This window comes from Epargyreus clarus, unplaced genomic scaffold, assembly GCF_041222505.1.
Source record: "Epargyreus clarus isolate Ecla_fem2 unplaced genomic scaffold, WU_Ecla_fem_2.2 ptg000023l, whole genome shotgun sequence".
Taxonomy (NCBI): Eukaryota; Metazoa; Arthropoda; class Insecta; order Lepidoptera; family Hesperiidae; genus Epargyreus; species Epargyreus clarus.
Window position 1 is genome coordinate 17,102,167 of NW_027332230.1, and position 23,783 is coordinate 17,125,949.

General features: G+C 36.9%; 1 protein-coding gene across 1 annotated transcript in view; it reads left to right on the top strand.

Annotated features, from left to right (window-relative positions):
• The first annotated feature begins 637 nt into the window (after positions 1 to 637).
• The window catches only part of LOC140751781 (fat-like cadherin-related tumor suppressor homolog), a 32,725-nt gene continuing 9,579 nt past the window's right edge, over positions 638 to 23,783 (top strand). Inside the window, exon 1 of the mRNA XM_073085820.1 lies at positions 638 to 1,004. The gene's annotated coding sequence lies outside the window, so the exon portion shown is untranslated. The remainder of the gene's footprint in view (positions 1,005 to 23,783) is intronic.

Genomic DNA, 23,783 nt, shown 5'->3' on the forward strand with positions numbered 1-23,783 from the left:
CTTGCTCAACGATATCTGGCGACGAACTCCCACCTGCTACGTCGCGCCATTCAGTATTTCTCTGCACTGGAGCGCCGCGCGTGAGCCGCGCGTAGGTACTGTAGGTGGGTACTATCTAAACTATACTGCCATTCAGCGGCCGCCCACGCCCGCGGTCTTCCCGTGCGTACTCTACTGCGTGGTGCGTGATCGCTGCTCTCATGGTTCCCACATAGGTAATATGTGTACGTACATATCATAGATGGTACATATATGATACGTAGATTGCGTAGGTACACTTTCTAACAGTTTTGTCTCGTAACCTCGTTACTTAGTTGACATAAACGATTCTACATTTAAAAGTTCCTATGCAAGTAAATACATTTCTACTTACCTACCTGCATGAGCTGTGAACTTGAAACGGTAACCGACCGTATTACTGCTGATCATTCGCTCGGTTGGTTTTGCATACATAGCGTGCGTATAGACATATACAGGTAGGTATCAAATGCAGCCGCGGCGATGCAATTTGCCTTTCACAAAACTGCACGAGGAGCCAGCCAGCCTACTCACGATATGAGAGCGGGCAAAAAGCAAGTTTATAGGGCAAGTTGCGGAGAGGGCGCCTCCCCCTCCCGACGCGCCGCGGCCGTCGCGTGCAGGCCAGTCCGCCGCCGCTCGCGCCGCGCGTCGTACGTGTCGGACCGCGCCGCGATCCCCCCCGCACACCTCTGTTTACACGCGCGATCTATATCACGAGTCGCCCGAGAGCCGTTACTCGTCGAACACCACTCTCGAGTATTGGATGTGAGGAGCACCAGTGACCAGTGTCAGTGTGGTGATAAACAAGTAGTGCATTGTTGTGGAGCGACTGGCCGCTGATACCGCGGCCGGTTTATGTTCAGTGCCGGGCGGGCCTGCCACTCGGTCGTGCTTTCTAAACGAACCCGAGAGCGACGGCTGCGGCTGTGCTCGGCCTATCCGTACAGACGCTCACTGACCATTCATAGGATTCCTTGCTTCAGGTGAGATGATGTCACCGGTCCGGTTGAAGTCGCTCGCGACGGACGGACACTAATCTAAGATAACGCATGTTTATCACATGAACCTTGAGTTCGACATCATCAGAATCTAATAAAACTATACTGAACCAGGAAAACCAAGGCAGTAAAGTCAAGAAAAGATTTGTGGCTCGTGTAATCGTCGGCCACTCACTTATCGGACGAGAGGTGAATTTGTAATACACGCCTGCTTATTCGTCTTAACAAACGACTTTCATGATCCCCGTGCCCTGCGCCCACCAGACTGTAATAAATTACACTGTGATATTTATTCTAATAGTCGTTCTTAGTTCCATTGTGTTGAAGAAAAATGGCTAAGATAATACCAAATCCTGTCTTAGACTCAGGCAACTCATAACTTCACGTTCAAGTACGTCCACGAGCAAGACGACTTGACGAATTGTAAAGGAAACTTTAAAATTCTTGGAACTACAATTGAATACAGACAATAGCTAGCTAAATGTTAATGATCTCCAAAATTTCCTACAATTCAGTCTCTTTTACACACTGTAGACAGGTATACCGTTTCACGATCAAAAGAAGACCGTACAAACCCAGTTAAAACTACCTGGAAAGATAAACAATGAAACGAAACCTTTTAGTAGGTACCTGCCCAAGTGCCCAACCTACACGAGGTGTTTAAAATAATTGGCTTCATATCAAATAATTTGGTCAATATCCTACAAATGAAATTCCACAAATATTAACTACCTACTTAGGATACGCTGTTTTAATAATGCAATAAGTATTTTAACCACAGGTCACTTAATTGTTAATCAACGGTACACAAGTATTATAACGAACAAATTTGGTCGGACGCAGTAGCCGTGCGTCTATATGTTGGCTAGAGTTTTCATTAGTTATTAGGTTATTACACTACTTATTACATTAATATTAATCAGAACTACAAGATAAGATAAATCAGACCTTCTTATCGGATTGGCTATACAACACTAATCGTGTAATCAATCGTATCACTCGTCAACCTATATTTAAAATATATTACACAATTGTGGAATTAAATGAATTATTTCTGAATCCCCATTTCAATATATATTTAAATTACTTGTATAAGTTAACTAAGAACGATGATGGAACTAAGAACGATTACCACTACAACCTTAATATTTATGGATTTAAATATCAAGATTAAAACCGTTTTATAACTTTTCATCCAAATAAATAAAAAAAAACGATTCATTACTTCAATACCATTCTCATAGTATATCGAGGTATCTACCAGTATAATATTAGCTCGCAAAATATTATTTTCCAGGCGCTTCTATGTACGTTAAGCAAAATGAATATTATTTATAACAAAAATACAACAGAATTAAAGTAATGTTTATTTTTAGTTTAGCTACTCAAAATATTAAACTGTTATTTGATTTAACAGTGTCAATCAATTTCTGGTTTAATTATTACAAGAAGGTGTAGTAACTTGTAAAACGTAGGTTGTCGGATGTCTGCGCGGGTAGAACAGCCGTTCAGTAAACAAACAGCAAGACAGGCGAGCTCCGGCCTAACTAAACATGTTCGCTGTCGTTCCTCGCCCATCAAAAGGTCAGCGTTACAGTAACAGTCTGTTGTCATTGGGACTTAATAATTAACTATACACTACTATTTCTAATATTAAATGGAATCTGGATATCTAGAAGTAACTTTTTTAAGTTCATTGATAGGACAAAGTAAATATACTTTCGAAATATTAAGGTTAAATAATAAACTTTATGGGGTTTAAGTAAAATAAGTTACAAGGATAATTTCCTTGCTGAGATCAGTATTGAGACAGGATAGACAAGGCAGACGCTGGCAGGTCGCCAGGATACACTAGAAATAATAGACGGCCACAAAGAGGAGCGCTTTGAACTTATCAAATTTAATACTCAAAATTTTGAAATTCATGGTTTAAACTTAAATGTTTATAGAAGTAACTTTAAATAATAAAATATGCACATTTGTATATCAAAACTAAACAATAAGTGCCAACAATTTTGCACATTACCTATTAAATAATTGGCCAAATACGAGCCAAATACGCATGTTTGCGCACGGATGGTTGCGTGCCACATTTTTTTATTTTTAATATTTGTTATCATAGCAGCCATAGAAGAAATAAATATAGTTTAATAAACTAAAAAAACACGCTTTATGATAAAATCAACTGAAACGTAAACAATAATTTTCAATCTAGGAATCAATTAAGGAACAGTAAATAGTATAATGATGATATGATATGAATAGTATAATGAGCAGTGATAGCCTAGCGGTTAAGAAACTCGGCCTCTCGATCGAGGGGTCCGAGGTTCAAATCCCAGGCACGCACCTCTGATTTTTCAAAGTTATGTGCGTATTAGAAATTAATTGTCACTTGCTAAACGGTGAAGGAAAACATCGTGAGGAAACCTGCATACCCGAGAGATTTATAAAGAAAAAAAATCTTAAAGGTATGTGAAGTCTACCAATACGCACTTGGCGAGCGCGGTGGACTATGGCCTAAACCTTCTCATTCTAAGAGGAGACCCGTGCCCAGCAGTGGGACAGTAATGCGTTGATGATGAAATAGTATAATTGTGGAAAAAGTGTGGGGTGCTTTTCGAAAATTGATAAATGGAGCACCCCACGCTTTTTTCGTATCATAGCAGCGTATCGTAGCAGTCATAGAAGTAAATGTATTGGGAAAATTTTAACTGTCTACATATTACGGTAATAGATAAAATGAGAATCGCGGGATAACTAATACCACCGTTGTTGCTAGTCAAGTGCGAATTAGTAAACCTTATATTCCTCTGAATTTACTTAAAGATTTCTTAGGCGTGAAAATCGTAAATTAATTGATTGTTGCTTGCCTGGAATTTGAAATTTGTACCCATTGATTGATACTGTCATGCTCGTTTAATAGTTTTATGTATTATAAAAATCTGCTGTTTAATGCTTGCTGCTTATCCACTATACAAAATTTCAACAATTTTCGACTTCTAAAAATTGATAAGTGTCCGATATAGCGAAATTGATGAGCCGTTATTTATAGCGCAGTAAACCGATATGTTCGCAATTCGCCGTATCACTTTAGGTAATCATTTCGTTTGTTTGCCACTTCCATTTAGCAACTGCTTAGGTATATGGGTATCATTTACTTTTGATGTTTTTATGTAAAGATGCCCATATTGTAGATGCTTTAAAAGTTAACATTATAAATGTCTAAGTGAACATCAACGCGTAAATTTAAAAACTGTTTTTGCTTTATTCGTCCCCAGGACCATGTATAATTTTACTGAAGTGTAAAAATATGATTATGGAATGGTAGATATTTTATAAATTATGCGGGTACTTAAAGTCTTGAAAAGAATCTGTAACCAAGAATACTGTGCCAACTCTTTTGGGACTAAATTTGCTACTTAACTTGAAGTGATTTTGGTTATGGTTATTGTGCTGTCCGCCGCTTAACTTTTTCCGTATATCGCTTGTTTAGCAACACCCAAGTGTCCGTGAGGTGCATGTGAGGGCACTGCAGAACGTTTAGAGAAGCGATAAATATGATTTACATTTTACGTCCTATGTCACATGTCACCGCATTCTTCTTGTATATTATATGTTACAAACAAGTTTCTTCATCTTTAAAATATAACAGCAGATATATTGTAATTCTCAGCTTAGGTTTCAGAAACGGATACCTAAACTATAATCTAAAATGCGTGCATGCACGATGTCGTCATTTTAATCTGTATTAATGTGGGGACTTGAATAATAGAGGTCGATCTAGTTAAAAAGTCAATTATAATAAAAGGCTACGCTTCAGGCAGAATTGCTGAACTAACGAGGACGAGGAGAATAAGTAAAATCACCAAACTGAACAAGATTGAATTTCTACAATATATAATTCTGTATGTGGATCTGCTTGAATGGATAAGGAGCGATGTAATTAATTCCGAATTAATACTTAAACGTTTGCTATAAGCAAATTCCTGATGTAGTAAAAATTAAACGTTCAATCATCCAGCTTTATTTTGTATTAAGCGCGCATCGCTTGTTAAGATTCCAACCGATCTACAAAATTAAGCAAGTGACAAAAAAATCAAGCATCCATGGTAGGAGGGACCGTAAGCCACTGGTCCCGGTTATTATGATAGGATAGCAAACTTAAATCTCTTCGGAGAACACACTTCGACAAGGTTTGGCCACCCTGGTTAGTAACCTGCACCCTCTCCGTCAATACGCTTTGTAGGAGCGTGGAAGAGTGAAGTCCTAGTCTCCCCCATTTGTGTGAAGACACCTATACCCGCCAAAGGTACATAAAAGGCTTGCAACCAAACTTTTTCAATTGTAATGCTAATATAAGGCAAACTACCTGAATTGTAATACAAAATTCTGAAGTTAATAATGCTCAGTATGCTGGCAAGAACTATAATGTCCTCAGCGATGATTAGTTGCGTTGGCATAGCGCAGCTGCGTGACGTGAGTAACATCCCGTAAGCACCTGCACTGTGCCGCGCTGCGGGCGCCGGCGCTGCAAAAACACCCACTTGCTCCAGATTACTCCACACAGACAGAGCAATTACTGGCGCCACAAAAACTATCCCTGAGTAGACAACACGATGTACTCGAAACACATAATGACACGAGTGTAAGGGAAATAGTGAGAGAATGACGAGGCGAGACATACGTTAATTGAATATATGTATTTAAACATTTTAGTTAGAATAATAACAAATACGAAATGACTGTGGACGTATATTAAATAAGTAAGGTAAATAGTAAATGCATTATAAATAGTAAGAATAAAAGCATATGATATCATAGAGCTTACAAATAAATGAAAGCTTTGCAAATAAAATGTACCCTTTTAACGCCGTTCTCCGAAAAGATTTAAATAAGAAGACGGATTAGCTCAGGAAATTGAGGTAGGCGGTGAAAGATCTTGACCCTTATGGAAATGGTCCAATTTATGATGAATAAAGGGGTTCTTGGAAAAAATGTTTTTGTCCGCGCTATAAAGATGCGTCGAAAACTGAATAAAAAGAATTGGCAAGAGAAAGGTGGGAACCGAAAAGCCATTATATTTTGTAATCTCGTTCATAAAAGTGGTTAGGACAAGATTATTATGGAAATAATATTTATAAAGAAGTCAACCATGTTAATCCCAATATACATTTAGGTGTATATACAGCTCTTCGACGTTTTAAAATGTATACCCTGGATTATTTGCTATTGTAGTAAAATATTTGACATAAGTCAATTCTAATACATTTGACTATAAATAGAACTCATATATGTACCCATTTACCATAGTACTCATATAATATGTACCCATAGACCAGTAACATTTTAGGTTGCCTAAAGTCATCCGACAAGGCCTAATGTTATTGCCTGTAAAGTTAATTAAGAATCGATGTTGTTTGACTTGTCAAATCGTTCAAGCGACGAATTAACGAGTTAAATGCGTTTTCAAATTATATTACCTACTTCAACGATTTTCCCAAAAAAGATTGACACGACTAGCGGATGTCTGTTAGCGGCAGCCGTCTAGTGATCACTAACAAAAATTATAGTAATTGACAGCTTCCCGTAGCAGCGCCGCCGGTGCGCTCAGAGGCAGCTCCTGCTCATAGTACTATTAGGAAACATATATAGTTGCTTCCAAAGCGGATTCACCGTATGCGAGTTAATATATTATCAAAAAAATCGAGATAATCAAATGACAGCTTATGTATTTTTACAAACGAACGAATTTTTCGAGTTCTTTTCTAATTTAATTTGGGACAGTTTCAACAACAGTGAAAATATAATCGATCGCCAGATTGACGGGCTCGCGCGTCCCCTCTGTGTCGACTACCATTAATATTAACGCAGATGGATTAAAGATTTACCAGCTTGACCCGGGTCTCCGTGGCGACTGATTTGAACACGATACGACAGACTGACCAGAAGTTAATGAGTTCGCTATCCCTGTCGTCACCTTTAGCCATTATAAGCTGACAGCTTGTTCGACGTCATTTCTTAAAAAATCAAAAAAAAAAGTTCTGTAAATCATTATTAAATTGTCACCCTCCAGCGTGTGGTACGTTGACGAGATATTGACTTTCTACCGAGATAAGATAGCCTCATCGAGACTTGACCCCAAAAACAATGAAAAGTTTTCTGCGAAATCTATCCGCTCTGTTCCGTTTCATTTGTATTAATAAGCACGCTGCAGTTGACACTTCGAAATATCAAGTTCGTGCTCAAGAGCCGGCGAATAACGTGCCAGTAAAGGGTATCATTTGTAAAGGTCGCTTAAAGGGAGCATCTTCATTCACTGCGACAAAGCACTTTCTTTTTATTTATATCTTTGTGTTGATTTATTAAACACACAAAATTAAAGTTTTGATCACTGGTCCATAATATGTCGTTTATAGATTGGCGGCGTGTGATTAATTAACTACTCATGAATACACATTTCCATGAAATAGAGCAATAGACATAACCTATTAACTTTCATTAGAAAAATAAATTGCAGAAGAATTATCTACGCCAAAAGAATATATGAACGACCACAACGATCAAAGTATGTCCTTCTGAAACACTGTTAGTGTTACTTTGGAATCTAATTTACTGTAGGTACTCAGTAAACATTTTAAATTGAATGTATTGTTGTACTCGTAATGAGACATTTTTCAGTAAATAATTATAATCAAATAAATCACACAGTAAATAATTATAGTTATAAACTAAAAAACACGCTAAAATCGCACAAGCAAAATCGTCAATCCTGTTTCCTGACGATCCTGATGAGGAGAATGGGATAAAATTATTAAAATCCTGTATTGTCATCGGTTCTTGATAATTCAAAATTTTAAATTAATCGGACCGTTCAAAGTGGCTAAAAATTGCGTTCCGTTACATACATACATAGATACAACCAAGCTAATAAAAGCGTGTTAAAAATTGAATAAGATTGTGGAAACAACGAATGCAATTTTGTTTACTCTACTTCTGCAGTGAATATGTTACCTGGATACATAGATTAGTACCTGGACAGTATAATGTCATACCATATCATACATGAAAAATAAAGTATTTCAAAGTCTTTCTGGGTACATTATATTCTGGATAGTTTACGTGTGTGAAATTTTCGGCATAACTTGCCACATTGACTAGTTATCATATATAATTAATTTTATAAAATCGAATGTAGTATAATTGGTTGGCAAAAGTGTTGCCCAAGCTGCCAAAATAATCCCAATGAGTATCTTGTAGCAATATCAGCGAAGTGTACAATGTGTGAGCATTGAAATGTTCGTCCGTGTCCGTGGCGGCGCCGTGCGCGCCCCCAGCGCCCAGCCGGCTGATCCAATCGCGACGCTAATCCGGTACTAAGGGCTGAGTAATATGCCGACCCGATTAACAATCTTCGTAACTCCCCCTTTATTGGATTTTGACTTGATTGATGTTGCATATACGTATAAAGTAATATAGCACAACATTTTTAGGTATGATGAACTTTTGTTTATAAACCAACTCACTTCTTGCCCCCAGCTCTCAAAGTCGAACTTTTGAATGTTCCCGGAATAATATAAAATACGTCGAGTATTTTATATTACTCCGGGATACGTCTTGAATATGACAGAAAAAAGTTTAAACATGTCGTTATTAAACAAACTCTATGTAAAAAAGCGTACTGTAAATTAAGAGATTATTTGAGTAATAAAACGGTGTGGTCTGAAGTAGCTCCAGCTCCGCATGTACCTTTATTATTATTTTATTTCATTTCAGACAAAGTCCATTAAATGTTAGTAATATTCTTACGATCTACATATTATTTTAGTACAACAAATTAAAAAACAAAAAAAAAGAAATAAAATTACATTTCCATTTCAATTACATATTATTTAATATTAAATAATATGGCATGCATTCCAATGACTTGCGACAGGACACTCGACTATTTCCAGAATAGTATTTAGGAAGCCATTGCTGTCCCGCACTTGCTTGTTTGCGCAATATACATATTTTGAAAACTATCAACACGAGTCTCCGCGAACATAGCAGATACGCTACAAGCTACAATAGTCAAGGCAGCGCCATTAGCATCCTTAATCAATTATTATATCGGACGCGCATGGCATTCAGGGATCCTATAGTACATTTCGCCCATAGACTGCACGTGTAAAATGTTTCAGTATAAGTTTTAAACAAGGTGACCTTAACTTCATCGTTACAACGTGCGAACCTACGCGCCAACATGTTACACCGCACTAACAACGCCCTACGCTCCCTTTCCACGTCCAAGTCATCTGAGAGGTCCGAATTGACCCAATGTCCTAAGTATTTAAACTCTGTGACTCGACTCAGTACCGTTCCCACAAGTTTAACATTACCATTCGGTTAAGTTTGTCAATATATGAAACATTTATTTGTTAAAAAAGATGTGTGTTATGGAGTGTCTTTCGCTGCTTTTTCTCCATAACGAAACACCTTGCCAAGTGGTGTTAGTATGTATTGATATTCAAAAAGTGCTATAATATAAAGAACCTATTTTGAATAAAAAAAACTTTTGAATATAAACCACTGTATAAAATTTGTTTGTTTACCGACTCCTTTTATCTTACAAAGTAAATCATTTCATTTCATTAAGTTACTTACTAAGTTATCGACAAAATTTGTTACAAACTTAAAGGATACATTGTAGTTCCTTATATGCCAAAACTTACAATACAGAATTATACTCGCGTATATGAATCAATCTCGAATCTATATGAATCAAGCTCGTACAAGACGCAGTTAATGGCTTTCGTCTAAACTGGTCATTGCGGGTACGGTAGCTTATGAGTTACGAGCAAGTTAATCCCCGCAACCCTCCCGCTCCGCCAGTGTTGTAATAATAAACAAAACGAGTCGCCGGTCGAACACCTCGCCACCTCGCCGCTCAGTGCTCGGTGCTCGGCGCTCGCCGGTCGCCAGTCGCTAGGTCGGTCGCCAGTGGTAGCATACGAGGCGCGACGCGGTTACGACACGTTACGACGTCCAACTTTAACGGGTTCCAAGTGCCCGCAAAATTCTTGTAATACGAGTACATATAATATATACATTATATATTACCTACTGTTTTATGTACTTTGAAAAGGATTGTTGAAAGTTATAGTTATTTAGACTAAGTACTCAAAACATTGCGAGATTAAGACAATACTGTTGGCGTATCAGAACAAGCTGCACGGTGTGCCTACTACTACTATGTATCATCGGTACTGAACTACGGTCTGATAATTTGGGGTAATTCATAATGCACGATTCAAGCATTCAGGATGCAAAAAAAATGCATACGTGCAATATACAACGCGCACTAAATGGCCATCTGCCGACCACTATTCCAAAAGTATAAGATACTAACTCTGCCTTCACTATATATCAGAAATATTTGCCTATTAGCACACAGACATCCGGACCAATTCACAAAGGTTTCAGAGTACAGTACTAGGCCCTCACGATATCCAAACAAATTGCTAGTCCCTAATTGTGCCCTAATTATCTACAAAAAAAAACGCTCATTTCATGGCAATAAAAATGTATAATATGTTACCCGATGCCATAAAACAATTGACATACAATCAGTTTAAAAACATATTGGCATTATGGTTTGTGTTTAAATGTTTTTATTGTATTAAAGATTATTTGGATTTAAGGAAAATTGACATACAAACTTCATTTTTTGACTACATAATGTAACTAATGCTTCTTGACATCAATCAATAACTGTATAATATTCAAATTACATATATTGCAATAAATTATTTTAATTATGGACATTGATATAAATATAATTTAAGTTATGTTAGTAGGTAAATTGTTTTTAAATACTAATTGTACAAAATTTGCACGCCGGCAGAATGAGAGGAAATTTTTAGCTATAAGACCTTTGTTAACCTTATTCTATGCAAATAAAGAATTATGAATTATGAAAAATCTGTTTTAGCTACTATTGGCGTTAGAGATATTTTGCTGTTTTAAAAAGCGTGTTAGCGTAGACTGTTATTATTTTTTAAATAATTATTTTTAGCTTTATATCTATGTGTAATAATGATCAACAGACATATATGTATATTTACACGATGTAAATCTACTTTATATACATAGATGTGTTCGTATGACAGCACTAGCGGAGTGCTCGCGACGGCGCACACGCCGCGCGTGTCAGACCACTTCCAGTTCTAAATGCTACTGTAAACTTAAACAGACTACCAACTACGGACCACCTGAACAAACTTATCTTGTATTATACCTACTGCGTCTATTTAAAATACAACTTTCCAGGATAAAAAACTTAAATAAAATATTTACTTCAATAAAATAACAAATAATTATATTCGAGTAATTTAAAAAGTAGGCAACAAATTTTTAGTATCAAAATGTGTTACTTAAAAATGATGACTCACTTGTAGATACACTAATTACAAGATTATATAGTTACGTAAAATACAGTAACAATATGTACAAGCTTTTGATTACTTTCATGGTTTATGAAAGAGGAGAAATGAGATGTTATCGTAAAGGTTGTGTTGTGAGTAATGACAGCATAATGGTTCTAATTGCTATCTACGTAATATTGTGATCCGACTGTACGTAGTATGGCTGCAACTTTCAGACAAACTGTGTAGTGCGCAGTAAAGTTTATAGATGAACCGTTTATTTCTCGATCCGGCTTCCCAGAACAATCGCTCGCTGACAACAGTGATGGAGAGGGCATATAAAACAATTTGGTTAATAATACAAGTGCGGTCATCTTCTTTTATGTTTTCTTCCTATGAAATTAACTGTAGTATTATAGCAGTAGAATTCCATTCATAATTTTAATACAGTGGTTTAATTTAAGAAGCGTAGAACTTTTATAAAACGCTGCGCTAACGTTAAACGCTTTTATAAAAGCTAGTTCCTGCTCCTAGTAGCAACATTACAAAATGCATAGCTTTTTAGTGCCAAAACAAATATATATTTATATGAAAGTTCTTTTAAGTGTGTAAGATGAAGCAATGATACAGGTTGTTGTGTATTTTTATTAATAATGAACTGGTCCGATTCACGTCTATGAACATAGATTTTTCAATAAAATAATGATGCAGTTTTATCAAAATCGACATCGTAACTACTTTCAGCGTTTTTCACTTATCTCTCTTACTTATTATTAGCTAGTTTCGGATTTCGCCATTCCTGCACACTTTTTTCCTGTATGGGGATCTATCTGCTAAAAGGACTAATATATACAATTGAATTAATCAACAATTGTTTTTTTCTAATCAGACCTCAACCAGTGCTTTTTAAATAACTAAGCTAAGTTGTTTAGTTATATAATACCTATGAAGCCAGTAAATATAAAGTATCAAACGTGTATCCTGAGGTCGCTGTTAAACTTCCGTGATCAGATTTTGCACGTCCCCATTTAGATAATACCTGCCGTATAGCCATGTGTAATTTTAACCTGCAGATAATGGCCCTAGTTAATTATGTACGCAATCTAGCGAAAGCGGTCGAGCTATTACAGCTAAGCTCGGCGCGATTAAAGAGCCCAATATGGCAGTGAACATACGGGTTCGTGGTGTACGCACACTGCGCACCGTGCACGCGTGTGCGCTGGGAAAGGAGCCATGCGCGTGTGTGCGTGCGCGCAGCTGTCGCCCCCCTCCCCCCTCTCGCTCACCCCGCACCGCCGCCCCGCAGCCGCGCGGGATGTTTGCCGCATACCTGCGCCCGCGCCCGACGCACGGCCCTTCGTGCCCTTGTCTTGTCCCGCAATAGCGCTCGTCTGCATATCTTAACTTATTTAACTCCGTCTACGTTGCTTCATAATTCACGTATAAGTTGGATAACGTTACGCCAATTGGCGGTTCGTATCTTCATTGGTGTTTACGAGGAGGCGCGGGAGGTTAGGCCGATGACCTGGCGCCGCGCTGACATCATCAACAGTTCTCCGTGTCTGTTGTGTTACTACTCACGGCGCTCAATCTATCCCGCAACTAGTTTTGTCAGTTATCAGACATGTTAACTGTTTTACCAACAAATCTATTCCCAAGAGTTTCATATTTTACTTAGACGGCGGTTCGATGTAATCAAGAAACGTTCTCTAAACTAAGGCTTAATGAATGCTACTTTACATTTTTTACATTTAATTAATACCAAGGCGGCCTACAACACCCTACTCTCCTCCACATATCCTTCATGTTTAATAAACTTAATGTGTCTCGGCTTTCATTACATTAATCATCGATTAATTACCTACTGTTCGACTGCCGAGTGTCGAATGCAAGTTTAGTTTCCTCACTGAACGTAAAGGGCTTACGGCCACAGATCACCAAAAAACCAAATGCAGATTGTAAAATGAAGAAAAATCAGGCATGCTTATACACGATGTTTTTATTACAAGCTTTAGGTATGTGATGATTAAGTATTTTGTAATATTAATGATATCTTAATCATAATGTCGAAAAATAGTAAGTCACTCACAGGAATGTGAATCAAAAGTCAGAGAATTGAGAAGAATTGTGAACGCATGTAGGTAAAGTATTGTTTAGGGGGTCGTTCAAGTATTACGTAACGCAATTTGGGGGGGAGGGGGGGTCTTGTAAAACGTTACGATGCGTTACAGGGGCGGGAGGGGGTCTTCCGTAATACACGTTACGTAACATTTTTTTTAATAAAAAAATAGGGAGTTAAAACTCCTAAATTGGCAACCCTTTTCATTTACGTTTTACGGGAAATCCCTTGAATGAGTGGGTTCAGCCGACTTAGTTCGGCTTTTTCGGAGTTGATGTTTTATTAGTTTTTACTCTTATTCGGATTAAAAATCTCTTGTTTTATTTCTTAGTATTATAAAGTAAATATGTAAGTAAAAGTATCCCAAGGATAAAAACTATAACATAACTTTTTAGCGAGTTTAGGGTAAAAATTGACACTTGAGTGTTACGTAACGTTAGGGGGGGGGGGTATAGAAAAACGTTACGGTGCGTTACAAGGGGGGGAGGGGGGGTCAAAAATCTTCAAAAATTGCGTTACGTAATACTTGAACGGCCCCTAGTATGTGTTTAATTTACAAATAAGGACAAAGTAGTGATTAATTTTGTTTAGATGTATGACACAGATAAGACCATTTTTATTTGCTAACTTGCTAACTTACTTAATCTTAAAAAGAAACAAGTCACGTGGAGCTAGCCGAAACATAAACAAGTGCGATAGGTATATTGATATGATCGCCTTGCTGTTTACAAGTTAGAGCTGTTAGAGTATTCCCGGTTATGTGACCAGATACTGCCATCGAATACGTCGACTAGGCTTTGATTCATTACATATAAATATTCAAGTTAAGAAGTTGAAATAATAAAGTTAAATGATAGTATATAAGTCTAGTTAGAGATTGAATCATACTTACAATGTACAAACATTCATGGGACTTGTAAGAAATGATTGTGCATGTGTGAGAGACCGTGCCGGCGCCCGACGCGGCGTCAATGTCGATAACAATAATAGCGAGTATCAGATTAAATAGTAACCGCTACATACATAGCACAGTATCAGCGGCTACGGCGGGCTGTCGGCGCTACGAGATGCGAGTGTCGTCAGCGATGCGACCGCTGACAGCGGCCACGGAGCGCCGCGCGCCGGGGACACGCGTGAGTCACGCCGCGTGACGTCACCGCGCACGCGAGCCGAACACGCCGCGTTCCACTTGCAGAGTTTCCACTGCAACTTCAGGAAAAGTCAGTTCATGTGAGCTCCACAACACGAGCGACGCGCACCATTAGTTCCCAATCACCGCCGCAGCCATGCAGAACGACGCCGTTCTAGTGAACGTAACGTCATTGTTGTTCTCCGCGCCTCGCTGGAAATTAATACTCTATAGTTTGAAGTTTCTGAATGGAGCAAGTTTGTATCACTAACCTATATAGGAAATTATTCCAAGTGCACATTCGAAATAAAAAAAATCCAAATAACGAAATTTCATTTAACAAACTAGCTATATATGTCATAATTTAAATCATATTTAGTTTAATTATAAAGTTTAGCTGTAGCTCTGTGCGCGTAAAATTAATTATGCTTTTAAATTTCGTAGCTAACTCAGTTCATTATTAGGCTAGGCCATAGCACGGTACAAATATAGATCTTTATACTGTGGCCATAGTGTACATTTAAACCGTTATCGTTGATATAATGTAAAAAAGTAAGGAGAGTAATAAGTCTGGAAAATCAACGATAAACGAAAGAGGATGTGAAAATTGGCCTCGCCTATGCTAGAAACCGCCATCAAACCTATTTCTGCTTAAAATAGCAGCGCTTTGTTCCGGTTTGAAAGGTTTTATAAAGAATAATTATTTACCGAGACATTACAACTGAGTCCTTAAGACTTTCATTACATTAATTATCGATTAATTACCTACTGTTCGACTACTACTTAAGGTTAAGTGTAGAAGTGTATCTGGTGCCACTAATGCACGCCCTATCCTATTACATATATACCCATAGCGGCCCATGAATTAAAGTGACTTAAGTTTATTCTATTATACAATAAAAATGTCTCAAACACTTCGTTTACAGGAAAATTCTTGTTGATGACAATGATGACAAACGCACAAGTGGATATTCGCTGGTACTTAGAACTGTAGATAAGGATAACACTTACTTATGGTCATCATTACTCATAATTAATATCTGATTACCTACTTTCCATGGACACGCCTGTATTATTATAAAGATAATGACAATTTTGACGTTGCTTTACATGTCAGTTGCGATCTCACCTTAAACGAAAAATAATGTATTATAGATATTAATATTTGGGGTACAACGTTTGGGGTAAAACGATATCTTTGAAAACATTTTGTATTCCGATTAATGTATGAACGCAATGTCTAGACGAAGTGTGCGTCCGACGACGCGTGAGTCCGCGTGACGCGTGACGCTCGCAGCGCGCACGCAGCACGCAGCACGAACACTTGCAGCGGCCGTGATCCCGTCGCCGCGGCTCGCCAACCGGGATTACCCTCGCTCGCGACTACCTGCCGGGGTAGTACGCTCACCTCACGATACTTGCCAAGAAATTCAATCGATGCTAAATTTAATAACTCAATTTATAAAAATTCATGTCACTATTAGTACTACACTTTTATTCATATCTTCAATGATATTCTATTACCAGGTATTACATATTTTGTCCCTGTAGTTGCAGGACTCGAATAGGGCTACGGTATCCCCTGCCTGTCGTAAAAGTGGGCTTCCGGTGTTGCGGGCGGCAAGAGTGGAAGCTCGAACCGTCCAGTAAGCGAACCCGGGAAGGACGGCGGTATATGTGGTCGCATACCGTCGTAAACACCAGATAGTGGGGGAGGAACGAAATCTGCTCCTCCAGGGCAGAGCCCGATTGGCTTGGAGGACTCCGGTCGTGTCCCGTCGGAAAACCCGGAGTTCTGCGACAATCTATAAAAATCCCACATAACCCGGCGTCGCTCCCTCCCATGTCGTCAGGTACTCGTACGTTTTAAAAGTTTCCCCCTTGTAAAGAAAAAAAGGTATTACATCTATGCATAACTTTGGATATCTGGAAAATTAATCAAAATTATAGTACTGATTAATAATTATACATAGTTTAAAAACTAAAAACCACGCTAAAATCGCACAAGGAAAATTATTAATCCTGATTCCTGACGATCCTGATGAGGAGAATGGGATAAAATTATTAAAATCGTGCATGTCATCGGTTCTAAATAATTGTGCAAAATTTTAAATTAATCGGACCATTCAAAATGGGTAAAAATCGAGTTTAAAGATTCCATTACATAGATACATACATACATACATACAACCCAAGCTAATAAAAACGTGGTAAAAATAAGAGGATACTTGTATCTTAGAACACATTTCAACAGAGTTTTGTACCTTATTTTGGCAAACAAAAATGTTTTATTTGACTTGATTAGAAAAAAATGTCAATATTTTAAAAAAACGATTCCTTTAATTTATAGGCAAGCTTTTCTCGTATTTAATATCTACGAGCTTCTGCCTGCGGTTTCGCGAACGTTAAATTCGGGGACCGTATTCCATTAGAATAGCCAAGTCTTTTTATAAATAGTATTCAAAGAACCAAAATTAAATAAAAATACATAATAACTCACAATGATCGAATCCGTTGAAGTAGCAAAGTTGTTAGAATAGAATCAATGGAAATATAATCGCAAAGTATACACAGAACGCACCAAAATAACTTCAGTACCCTTACCAGGAGTTTTTACGTTTCGACAAATATGACTGTTTTGGTATTTGTTTACGTATTTGCCCATACAAATTCCAATCAGCGCCCCTAGCGGATTGTGTCAGAACTAGGAAATCCTATGGGCCAATACGTAAACAAATACCAAAACAGTCATATTTGTCGATACGTAAAAACTCCTGGTAAGGGTACAGTAGCATTACCATGAGTTGGCATAGAAACGCCACTATAGAAATTGTAAATAGAAAACTATTGTCATTTTGCTAGTGAATAACATAACTACTATCGTTACGGTATTTCTTGGCAACGTCTGTCAAATTAATGACTCATGGGACCGAATTTGTATGGCAATAGATCATAATGACATTAGCTAGCGATTTGATTTCGATAGGTTTTTTACGTATCGAGTTACGCCACTACGGATTTTAGTTCTACGAGTAACCACCAGAGGCGCTGTACAATTTTTCATACATTTATTTTACGCAGTCGCTAGCGAGTAATACTTTTGTAAACTCATGGTAATGCTACAGGTAGTTAGTTAAACCACGGTACAAATATCTATACAGTATTCTATCAGGCCTACGTCACTCGCTCGAAGCGACGCGTTATCTGCCTACCGCTCGGCGTATCGTCGACGATACAACGGACAGAGGGCCGCCAAGTGTTCTCGAAGCTACAGATTTTCGGTATTTCTACCGATATTGGCCATTTCCTACCGAAATACCGAAATGCATAGATTTTTCACGATTTCAGAGAATGCAAATTATCCCGATATTTTTTTTAGCGATTTTAGATACAGAGTGGCGAATTTTAAGAAATTGTGAACAAATTAAAACATTCCTGATAATAAGAACTATTTTGCGATGATTTCAGTTTACCAATCGATATATAGTCAAGTAACCACGATTAAAAAAAAGTTTGTCAGAACGAAATAATCCGTGAAATATAGGTGTGTCAAAGAAAAAAAATGAAAAAGTTTGGAAAATCCAAAAGTGCACGACTCATAATAATGCTCATTTAATTATGAAATATAAAAAAAAAAAAACTTAAGTCGTTCAATATTAATTGCCGAAAAAACAGCTGTAGTAGGAAGAAGGTACTGCACAAGCGCCCCTGGTGGAATAAATGTACATAATATCTATAGATATACAGTCTTGTAGTTTTCGTTTTTTATTAATTGCAATTAAACGACACTGAATTAATTAATCATTCGCATTCAGTGACCTACAATCGTCGATAAGAATTTAAAAAAAAAAAAAACTCAAATGATGGATTTTTTTACAAGTTACAGTGTTTTCAGGTTTCACACATGACGGACAGGAAATTTTTTTGACCTATTTTGGTGTTTTTTTCCAATTCTATTGCAGTAAATCAATTTTTAAAAAGTATGGAATTAATCTCCATTAAATTATCTCGACAATAGTATGCAAAATATCTTGATTCCGTGAACTATCAAGGCTATAATAATAAAAATAGCCGCCAAAATGAAGCGAAAAAAATTTATCGATCGTAAAGCACTCTCTGATGCTTCGCATCATGAGTCGTGCAAAAGGTCGCCAAAATTGAATATTGTATTATTGTTGTGTCATTATTACTGGCCACCGAACGCCCGCTTGAGCGCTCGCAATGCACCGCACTACCCCGAACGTTTCTGCGCTTACGCTTCAGAATGCCGAAGCCAAGTAAATATTGTGCAATAACCATGTAACCATGTATGTCTCAAAAAGCAAAGGTTTTTTAATTTTCCTTATGATTATTTATTAAAATTATTTACTCGATTTAGGATATTCTTAACTTTAAAATTTAATAACAGAGAATTCAGAAAAGGGGAAAAAATTATAAATCACTATATAAAACGGAAACATATTTGATTGACTAATAAAAAATATGATTGAATCGCAACATTCGTTTTATTACAATTATCATCATAACTACAACCCTAGCGCATTCTTACGATGACGTGTTTCGTACGGCAGGCAACACAATCTCGACTCTATGTGCCCGTACTTATAGTACATTTTTTCTCGTTCTGCATAGCAGGTATTATTAAAAAGATCTTGTAGGCTATTATAGCGTAGGTATTTTCGCTTTTGTATGGGAGTGATGTATATTACGTAGTAACTATTTATTAATCTGTGATTCTATCTTCATACAAACGCACGAAACTCGATGTCGGTACTCACTTGGTACACGAACAATCGTGAATGTGCAACAGTGACGAGCGGCAGATGTGACGGTTTTGTAAGCAGTATATTTTTTTGTTTCAATAATAATATGGCGAAGAAAAGTTGTAGACTATTTGTGCTGTTTTGGGTTGCTTCAATTCGACAATAACACATCCAGATATTTTTGTTTTAAACTGCCTGGAAACTCCGAAAGGTTACAATTACAATTACAATGATTTTTATGTTAATACTAGATACTTAATCTACTAGGTACTATACTACTAGGCAGGTAAATTTCAACTAAAACAAAATTTCAGTCAACCTGTCGCCTACTAGGGACCTACATATATCATGTTAAATGTGAATTTAGTGATAAAATAGCGTTGACAATGGCTACGTTGACTATACTTACTACGTTGCTATACCGTTGTACGATGATTGTTCCTTAACTTATGAGTGATAAAGTCTCAATTAGATTAGTTTAAATTAATATAATTTGATATTTAAAAAATAAATTACGTATGATTGTTGTAATTTTTAACCGACTTCAAAAAGGAGGTGGTTATCAATTCGGCCGGTATCTTTTTTTATTTGGTTCAGTAGATAGGTATTAGAGTTTATTATTTGAGATTATCCCTCTTCTGAAGTAATAGAATACAACTATTTCTTTGACCAATTTACAACTTTTATTATTCCCGCGCAAAATACAACTCAAACTCAAACGAAACTGTTGATAAATGAAGGGCTTGCACAACGCACGCGTCGTATTTATGATTTTTTTTTATTGTTTTAAGTGAAGTAATCTGTAAATAAATAAAAAGTGTAAATAATTATATCTAACTTATAAAAGGTTGTGTACTGTACAGGTTGTATGAATAATATTAGTAATATAGGTAATGATTAGACATCGGATTATATGCAATTGCATATTTGCATATCATAATCAAAATACCATAATACATATGTCGTAGTCATATCATATTCAAAGTTACCATAAATACGACATCGTAATTAACGAAAAAATAAAAGTTTAGATAACGATTGCCTTGATTTTTCAGAAATTCGGAATAGTCATTTTTCTCTACTTAATAAAGATTTGCTAATGTTAGTTTTTACATAGCTTTAATAAAGTGTGGCTTCATTTCGGTTCAATATATAAATTCAACATTCAAATTTAATTATTATTCGTCGTGGTTAGTATTAGTGAGGTGACGTCACATGACAATTGAAGCAGCACTGTCGCCGTTTTGGAATTTGCAATCTACAGATAAAAAATGAAAATTTCCTTTTCAAAATTAAAATACTTAGAATGTATTAAATATTAAACTAAATCTAGCATAATTTATGTTTATTTATAAGCTATCATATCGAACATATTTCATATTTTATTGCGTCGCCACGCCATAAATCTTTTTTACGTGCGGCTATAGATGTTTACGATATACTAAAACTATTATCGACAGTTTTGGACATTTTTTACCTTCTGTTCCATTATTTCATTGTCTGTGACAAGCATGCGGATCAATGGGAAAGCCACCATACGTCCCGTTTTTAACGGAACAGTCCCTTTTTTCGATGCTTCGTGCCGTCTCCGAAATGAACCGTTGCCATTGTCAATTATGTAACAGTAAATATTATAATTGTGAAAAAAAAACATGGGGTGCTCCATTTATCAGTTTTCATAAAGCGCCCCACATTTTTTGCACAATTATACTATTAACTGTTCCTTAAATGATTCCTAGATTGAAAATTATTTTCCACTTTTTAGTTAATTTTATCATAAAAGCGTGTTTTTATTATTTTTAACTATATTTTTTCAAGTAAAAAGTATTTGACATAAAAAAATCGATGTCCCGTTTTGACTGAAGTAATCATTGGTCACTATATTACATGGTCAATATTTACGTTTGCGTACACTTGAAACGCAAGGTCAAACACTAGTTGTCTTTTTTTATCACATTGTTCTAATAGCTCTGTCCCTTATAGAACATTTGTCTATGTAGGTAAAGGTAAGCGTCGCCACGCCAGAAATCTTTTTTACGTGCGGCTATAGATGTTTCACATCAAAATATAACATATACAATCAAAATACTAAAAAGAAAGTTAAGTATGCAGATGTAATTAAAATATTGTAGGCGGGCAGCCCTAACGCGTAGCGCGTATATAATTCAAGGACAGGGCTGCGTTACAATACTGTATAGATCCTTATCCTGTGGTTAAAATGAGAATAACTCATTATACGTAAACGTTTTGTAATCAGTTACCACCAGTTATCAGTTATTGTAAAGTAAGTAAAATATGTAAAATCTAAAAGTCGTCACTAAATGTTGATATGACCTAGTTTGTGCGCCCGCCGCCGCCGCGCGCCGGCCCGCGCACCTCCTTTGCGATTAACCGTGCTTTACGTGCTTATTGACGTTACCAAATCTTGTCTTTACTTAATGTATTTATTATTTTGTTTCGTTATTATTATCCAGATTTTCTCCTTTCACTTTTATTTTATTTATTATCGGCGTAATTTTACCAACCAGATGTGCGATCTGAAGTTGACAGCTTACAGCAGTCCATAAACATTAAGATTAAAATGATGCAGATTTATACATCGGATCTCATTGAGGCTCCTTTAACCGTGCATGTTGTGTTGGTCTTTAAATTCGCAGCCACTTTTTCATTCCAAAATGTAAATTGAGACGTCACAACTCACAACGCACATTTGAAGTAAATGACTCGAAGTGTTACTCGCGGATACTTCAACGATGCGACGGTACGTGGTGGTCCGCATCCATCCGTTATATCACAGACGTAGTCTGGAATCAACAATAAGAGGACTCGAAGAATTTGACGACACAGATTGTAAACTTTGAAACAAAACTGGGATTACGCATATCATTAATTACATACATCATTCAGAACGCCACTGCTTGAAGGATGTCGCAGGTGATTAGAAAGAAGAACTCGCTGGAGTAACAAAGAAAAAAGTGCCAGTATTGTATGCTTAATGTATAAAAAGGATACAAGATTCACGGAATGCTTCGTTTTGTCTAAAATTTTCGGTCATATTTTTAACATTTGTATCGTAGATGTTTGCATCACTCAATTCAAACATCCACCGCATGTTGAAGATGATGTTACGATCATAGACGATACAAGAAACTTCCCAAACTGTCAACTAAGTGGCAACAAGCCCCAGTGTGATTCGGGTGAAGCAGATAGCGTGGATCGTGCCCGACAGGACAGTGGCGGGATCGATCCCAGGCTCATTACAAGAGCCCGTTCCGCCGACGCCGCCATTATGTAATTCGCTATATGAACTGTCTCCTTTTTATTATTCTTAACATTTATATAGTGCTATTTAGTTTAGCCAAAAGCGAAATACTATGTTACACAACATAAAGAACATCTTATTGCCTTTGATGAATTTAATGATCGTCTGGACATAGAAGATCACACTGAAATTTAATTTCGAATACTATATAAATAAATCAATCGATAACTAAATAAAATAAAGCCGGTTATTTGAAATAGAATTTCCATTTTCATATCACAAAAAATGTGTATTTTAAGTGACTTCATGTCACGTTACGAAACACGTTCTAAAAGTTTGTGAAACCGCGAGGCACAGTTGATATTGAAAAAGCATTTTAATGATTACCGCTGAAAATTATTAATTGTAAATGTTGTAAATATAATTATGTTTTGTTTTTATTAAAGTACATTTCTTTGTAGGATGTGTCAAATACAATAAGAAAGACATGCGCCTAGAGAGAAATAATAATAAAAATATATTACATATTTTCACGCCTTGTCTCACTTTCTACCATCAAAAGGAAAATCTGTTTCTCATTTAATCAATAACAGATCCAAATTCGATTGCCTGCACATTTGCTCATTCTAGACTAAGATGATATCAATTGATATGGATCGCCATCAAAAGTAAACTTTGCGTGTAAAACTGCTTTTGAAATGTCTAAGTTTAATTACCATCTTCTTGCGAGAACAGTTCTCACGCCTCCACTCACGGCGACCAAATCGAAGATACAAACTATCGTAACGAGTGGATTAACTAGAATCGGATTAAATTTACAATTTTAAAATAATAAACAACTTCTATCACGTCAAAGTCAAAGTTCATGCAGCCAAAAATAAATTAATGTAAACTTTTTTTTTTTCTTCTCGAGGGGGAAACCTTCAAAAGGTACCCGGTGCCGTGGGAGCGACACGGGGTTATGTGGGATTTTTACCGCACTAAACCCCCCCAGGGTGGCCGTCCTCAGCGCTGCGTAGAGGACTCCGGGATCTCCAAAGGAACGCAACCGGAGTCTCAGCGCACTGCCCCGTCGGGCTCCGCCCAAG